The sequence below is a fragment of the Triticum dicoccoides genome, chromosome 7A (assembly GCF_002162155.2).
Source record: "Triticum dicoccoides isolate Atlit2015 ecotype Zavitan chromosome 7A, WEW_v2.0, whole genome shotgun sequence".
Classification (NCBI taxonomy): Eukaryota; Viridiplantae; Streptophyta; class Magnoliopsida; order Poales; family Poaceae; genus Triticum; species Triticum dicoccoides.
In genome coordinates, this window is record NC_041392.1 from 19,711,741 (window position 1) to 19,718,671 (window position 6,931).

Sequence of the window (6,931 nt, forward strand, 5' to 3'; positions counted from 1 at the left end):
TCCTGATGTTGAGCCTGAACAAATGATGTGGCTCCATTTGCTGAAGAAAAAGCTTGGATTTATGGCTGTTTCTCGCCTCAAGCTGCTCTAGGCAACTGGAACCATGCCGCTGCCAAGCAACTGGAGATCGTATCACTGGTGTCACCCTTGACCTTGTGTTAAGTAGATTAGCGCCAACAGTTGTTGCCGTATCAGTGCTACCAACCTGGAACAATGCCTGCCCCTCGTTGTCCTCAATGGAAATCAGAGCTTGCTGGTGTGCTTATTTTTTCTGTTCATCCATTAATTATAATTAGTATATATATCATATTTGATGATGGATTAATTTAGAGATGCATTCATGTCATTCCGAAAATAAAGTGCGTAGAAAGCTTTAAACCCTTACCAATTATTGCTCTCAAGTTACAGCAATTGTATCTCGGGTCAGCTAGCTGTCCAGTCAAGATTCTGAAGCAAGCCAACATTGTGTTTGTGTTATGGCAAATCGACGCCTAATTCCGGTCTCTCAAAATTAATCAAATTTGGGTCTCAGATTTCCGCCATTTCTTATCAAAGTAATTTGCTTTTGGATTCTGTATGTATATAGCTTAGTTTGTTGCTCATGCATACTTTTCTGAATATAGCCTTATTTACTTAACAGTGTGTGTTTCAGAAATCCTTGTAAGTCTCCATTGTTACTGCTCGTCATGATCAATATAGCTTAATTATCCACTATTTGTGCATACTCGTTGCCAACCTTCAGAATATCCAAATCTTCTCCTAGAAAACAAAACCAAAGGAGAGCCACATTGAAGCAGAAAACTGAAGCAAGAGAAGTTGGTTGCCCGGAATTGCACATGGGTAAGCTGTCCAAGGCTTCAAGCTATCACTGTGTGCATGCCACAGCACGGATTGCACCTTTAAAGCATCACTTTTAACGAAGTGATTGGTGGAAAAATAATTGAGCTTCAGCCACCACGAGAAGACTGGCGTTGACGTGAGATGGCTTGCATTCCCTGCTCTCTATCTCTCTCCAAGACATTAAACTATTTTGATCATCTCATATCCTGAAGTGCACAAAAGTGTGAGTCCATAGCCCATACTAAACTTAGATTTCCAACATACTCTTGCTATCGCAGGTGCTTGGCTCCTGGAATGATCGAAAAGACAGGGAGCAATAGACGAAAGAGTTTAAGTACATAGAGGTGGACAAGAATATAGCTGTTCCTTTGGATTAATGCTTGCTCTGTCAAAACATTCCTTTTAATCTCTGTGAGCATATATAGCTTACTTTGCTGCTAGTGTGTTAGCTACTGTACTGCTCAGGCATATCTGAATATATCCTTATTATTGTTATTACTTAACAGTGGGTGTTTCACAAACTGTATGTGCATGTTCTTAAAATTCTAAACATGCTGCCATCTATGTCATTTCCAAACCTTCAGAATTACTAAATCTTCTCCCAGACGCATTATGGCCTCTGAAGGAAGCAGGCAGAACCTTGGTATGTCCAACGGCTTTATGGCTCTGCTCCGGGCAGAACTCTGCTTGGTTGCACATGGGTAGGCAGTAGGCTGTTGAAGGCATTGCTCTGTGCCTCTGTATCACTATGTGCATGCCGTGCCACAGTATGGAGACCTATATCATCACAGTGCTATGGAGCAGCACCTTTAATGCGTGGGGCCGCAAAATAATTGAGCTTCAGCCACCAGGAGAAGACTTGCATTGACTTGACTTGGAGCTTCAGATGGCTTCAACAAGACTAGCTTTCATTCTCTGTTCTCACCAAGCCATGACTCTGCTTTGGTGATTTCAGATCCTGAATCCCACAAGGAGGAGGCCACCACAGTCCAGATCTACATCGATTACAAGGTCATGTTCTTTGCCCTTAATTCGGTTTTGCTCCGGGGTAGCTAGGTCGATGCAATAATCATCAGTTTTCCTTTGCCATTACAAGCCAGGTATGGTGGCTGTTCCTTAGATCTGATGGGTATCTCAAGTTGAAGATCGAAGCCAGCTACTCTACTTGTCATCAACAACAAGCCTAGCACTCTCAGCCACACCCATGACTCAACAACAAGCCTAGGATCTCCATGATGGTTAAGCTTCAATGACAACCTCAACAGTCCCAAGTCATTAGGTCTAGATTCGCAAATGCACAAGGAGGTCGCCAACATAGATCAGATCTAGGCCATTTCGAGGCAGGTCTGTCATCCTTCGTAATTTTCTCACTATCTTAAGAACAATATCTCCCTTGGTGCAAACAGAAAACACTCTTGCTGTAAATTTTATACTTCCTCTGTTCCTAAATATAAGTGTTTTTAGAGATTTTAATATACATACGGAGCAAAATGAGTGAATCTACAATCTTAAGCTACGTCTATATACATATATATGTAGTTCATATTGAAATCTCTAGAAATACTTATATTTAGGAACGGAGGGAGTAGTTAGCAAGCCTAGTCTACTTTGTGACTAATGCATTGTCATTTATTCCAGCACCAGTAAGCGCGATAAAGATTTCTCTTGGAAGGACGAGCTTCTTAATTTGTGACGACCCCAAGGTCTGGCGAGCGGTGAGAGGGAAGGTATGTTCAGGTTTTAGTTACGGTCCATCATTTCCCCTGGATTGACAAATAATCTGGCATTAATCTGTAGCATAGTTGTTCATAGTGCTCATTACTGGTGACATACTTAGCAGTTAGCACATGATGGGCATATGCTCTTGCATTGTAGTTACCATAATGTTGGGATTTCTAGCCTTGCAAAGTCAACATTCTTGTTTTTCTGTTAACCTGTTGCTGTGTGTTAATTAGGAATTACAGTTTTGGATATTACAATCACACAGGTTGGAACAGAGCCCTGCAATATACCACCAAACAACACCTTCCTACCAATACCATACTGTTCTAGCTTGCGCGCTGCTCCGTTTGTTTCCTTTATAATGCAGCCGATCGCCGAAAGGTTTCTCTTGGTACACCAACGCATTGACTACTGGGCTGCAGTTGCTCTGCACAACCACAGGGGTATTGTAGATTACACCTTATGCACCTCTTCTAGACAAGTCAGAGCCTTGGCTTCCTCTGCACTTATGCACCAGTTAACTGAATTCCTGAACAATGAACATTTTATCAGGCTTGACAGCACATCTCCAGCAGATTCTGGATACATTCTAGTTGTGTGAGGATCTCTTAAATTACCTTTTAACTAAAATCGCTTTCGTTACAGTTTATTGATTTCTCCTAATGACTCCTATGACATTATAGCATTTCTTTCTTATTCATTTCCTTGATTTGATACATCTTTCTTTCTTGCAACTCAATAAACAACTCTAGCTATTAGGTATATGTAGAGTAAACTATGGAACTGTCAAATTAGCCAACTCTATGAAACTAGAGTATTCAATATTCATTGGTGAGCTGGCCTGCTGTCACATTACCCAACACTCTGAAATTAGAATATTCAATATTTTTTAGTGAGCTGGCCTGGCAAGTAGATTGGTTTGCACTTTCTTAGTTGGTTAAAATTTTAATATTCTGTTTTAACTTGCTATGCCCCACAGGGAAGCAGAGCATGCATTGTCAGTTATTTGGTCAAGTTCACTTGTTCTTGTCAGCTAATAACATGAATTTTCTTCCATTGACTATAGCAGAATGCCAAGTGTTTTAAAATTCTAACAACGTGCATGTTGTAAGAACGGTTTTGTTTGTTTATGTGGGTTAGAGTTAGATAAATTAACAGTATGAAATAATATTGTAGGAGGATTACTTTGAAAGATTCTTCTGATTCACTTTTCTCTTGTGGTTGGAGAGTTTTGGCAAGTGCTTGCTACTAGCACAATGAACTAATAGTTTATTTAATTAAACTGCTGTAGCTATTTGCTCCATACATCTGGACATATTATTAGATAGATATTGAGAAAGTTACGAGAGCGGCGATTTGGTGCCCGGGCTCAGATGAGCCCGGGCATGAACAGTACCACCATTTGAAATAGAAAGAATGTTAAAAAATTCCAATTTTTTGTGGTGCTAGATGCTCCTGTATGTGAACTCCGTGCAAAATTTTGTGAAGTTTGGACATTCGAGGAGCTCGTGGCAAAAAAGACAAATTTCGGATGTCTGAGAAACTTTTGAAAATCGCACTGTTCATGCCTAATTTTGTCTTTTTTTTGCCGCGAGCTCCTCGAATGTCCAAACCTCACAAAATTTTGCATAGAGTTCACTCACAGGAGCATCTTGCACCACAAAAAAAATGAAACTTTTTGAGCTTTTTTTCTATTTTAAATCAAGGTACTGTTCACCGGGCTCATTTGAACCCGGGCTCTAGGTTGAATTATCGGAAAGTTACATGTTAGAGTCAAATTAACTAGCTATCATAAAGTAGAATATTCATATCGGGCAAGCTAGCATGTGCTCCCTCCGTCTCATAATATAAGAGCATTTTTTAATACGCTCTTATATTATGGGACGGAGGGAGTATATCAGATTTATTTCCTCTTTGACTTGCTCGGTTTAAATTTAAACATTTGGGCCATTTTAAGCAGAGCTGCCCTTGTACGGAAGAGCATGTACGATCTGTCATTTTATACAATGTCACTTGTGGTGGTCAGTAAATAACATTAAGTTTGCTGCAGTGGACTATTGCACAGTCCCAAGTGTTTTAAATTTCTCATTGACCTGCCTGTTCTAAGTACATCTTTGCTTGATTGTGTGGGTTAGAGTTAGCTACGTTAACAACAATTAATAAGAGTTTGTGACGATTTCTTGGAAATGTTCTGTTTATTTAACTTTTTCATTGTGGTTGGAGAGTTTTAAAGTGTTTCGTCAAGTGCTTGGTACTAGCAGAATGCACTCATGGTTTAACTAATACAACACTCACTTTGTTTTGCAGTGGCCATTCTACTGATATTTGAGTAAGTATACAACTAGGCGACCACCCATCAGAAGCCAGGTATGCTGGTGGTTCTCTGGTTTTGATGTGTAACAGGAAGGAGGATTCTTCAAGTTCAAGATCAAATCCAGCTACGTTTCATCAACAAAAAGCTAGCACGCTCTCAGTCGTACCCATGGCTCCATGAGGGTTCAGGATCTCCATGGTTAAAAAGCTTTGATGACAAGTTGACAACCTCAACGGCCAAGTCATGAGGTCTTGTTTTTTAGTGAGGATCCATGAGGTTATTCCGATTGTTTCAGATTCTGAAATGCACCAGGAGGTAACCGGCGTTGATTGGATCTAAGCCATTACGAGGCAGGTGTGTCATCCTTCATTTTCTAGCTGTCTTAGGCTGTCCTCACAACAATTTCCCTTGGTGCAAACAAAAACTACTCCTGCTGTATCTTTTGAAGATAGCAAAAAAAAAAGGTATACTTTGTGACTAATGGATTGTCGTTTCTTCCAGCACTGTAAGTACAATAAAATTATCTCCTGGAAGGACAAGCTTCTTAATTTGTGACGACGACAAGGTCTGCCGAGCAGGAAGGTATGTTCAGGTTTTAGTTTCCGCCCATTCTTTCCCTTGGATTCACAAATAATCTGGAATTAATCTCACTACCAGAAACCAAAATTTTCCTGTGAGTCGAATACCGACAGGAAAATAGGGGAAACCGATATGGAAACATTTTCCTGTCGGGCAACCGTCAGGGTCAGCCGTCAGCCATAGCTTGACAGGGAAATCAGAAAATGCCTGTCGGCTGACCGACAGAGAACTTATCCCTGTCGGTGCACCATATTCCCCAGACGGTTTTGGGCCGACAGGAAAAACGGGTATTGAATAAACCAAAAAAATGGTTAATAGTAAAAGCAGTCCACAAATCATTCCAATACTTGCATATTTAGAACTACACATCAAAATGAATCACTTGTGACATCAATACAGTTACTAATCACATCTCTTCTCATACAACCACACTTAATCTCTGTAAATGAATCGAAGGTCAACAGAAACACTTGATTCCAAGAAAAACTTCTACATCCAGTAACCAGTAGTTCTGTACTGTTTCCAGGAGTTGAAGGCGATAGCAACTAAGAACTCATGAACTAGAAAAAGATAGAGCTATCGATACAAACATTTGATAGTTATCATTTACAAAGAGTGATATGCATACCTCCATCTCAACAATATCACTGCCAAGAACCAAACCCACATGACAGATTTATAGGTAGTTGCTAGAAAATTAGAACAAACTCCAGGAGATCATAATGAATCAATGAACAAAGATAGTTTATAATTTTCAATTTTGTACAGGAAAACTCATGAGCGATGACCAAATGATAAAGAACGAACATATTTGACTCCACGGGAGCTATGCTACTTAGCATCTCCAGACGTTCAGCCCCCCAGGGGTTTGAAATAGCGCCGCCTGAGGGCGAACCGGCGATAAATTCGGCGTGGGGGCGGTAGGTTTTCCAGCCGCCACCCCACGGTCGCCCCAGACGCCATTTTTTTAAAACAATACTCGGCCAAAATTTGGCCAAACACGACACATATTTGGCGAGGCGTTTCCATTGTTTTTTACATATTGTTGAAAACATAATTTAAAAACAAAGTAAAAAACAACAACTACTACTACTATTGCGCCGCCGCCCGCCCCGCCGCGCCGTCAGTCAGCCGCGCCTACAAGCCGAAGAGCTTACTGAAGGTGCTGTAGTCGCCGCCGCCGTCATTCTCCTCCTCCTTCTTCACGCCGCCCCCGTCCTTGCTACACCCCTGCCCTGGGTCACCTTGGCGGACCGGTTTGGTCGGCGGCAGTGCCTCGTTGTTGCTGTACTCGAGGACGATGACGCCGCCTTCATCGTAGCCGCGGCGCCGAGCGGCGATCTCCTTGAGGGTGTGGCATTGGCGCTCCATCTCTAGCCGGACGTAGTCCTCGCGTGCCCACTTGATGGCGGCCTCATCGTCGGTGGCCATGTCCTCGTACTCGTTCTTCACGACAACGAGCCCCGACTCCGTCTT

The 6,931-nt window shown here is 41.7% G+C and overlaps 1 protein-coding gene across 1 annotated transcript in view; it reads left to right on the top strand.

Moving 5' to 3' along the window:
• Positions 1–1,663: 1,663 nt before the first annotated feature.
• LOC119332517 (disease resistance protein RPM1-like) overlaps positions 1,664–6,931 on the top strand; it is an 18,369-nt gene continuing 13,101 nt past the window's right edge. Inside the window, exons 1-4 of the mRNA XM_037605695.1 lie at positions 1,664–2,184; positions 2,479–2,567; positions 4,870–5,230; positions 5,378–5,458. The gene's annotated coding sequence lies outside the window, so the exon portion shown is untranslated. The remainder of the gene's footprint in view (positions 2,185–2,478; positions 2,568–4,869; positions 5,231–5,377; positions 5,459–6,931) is intronic.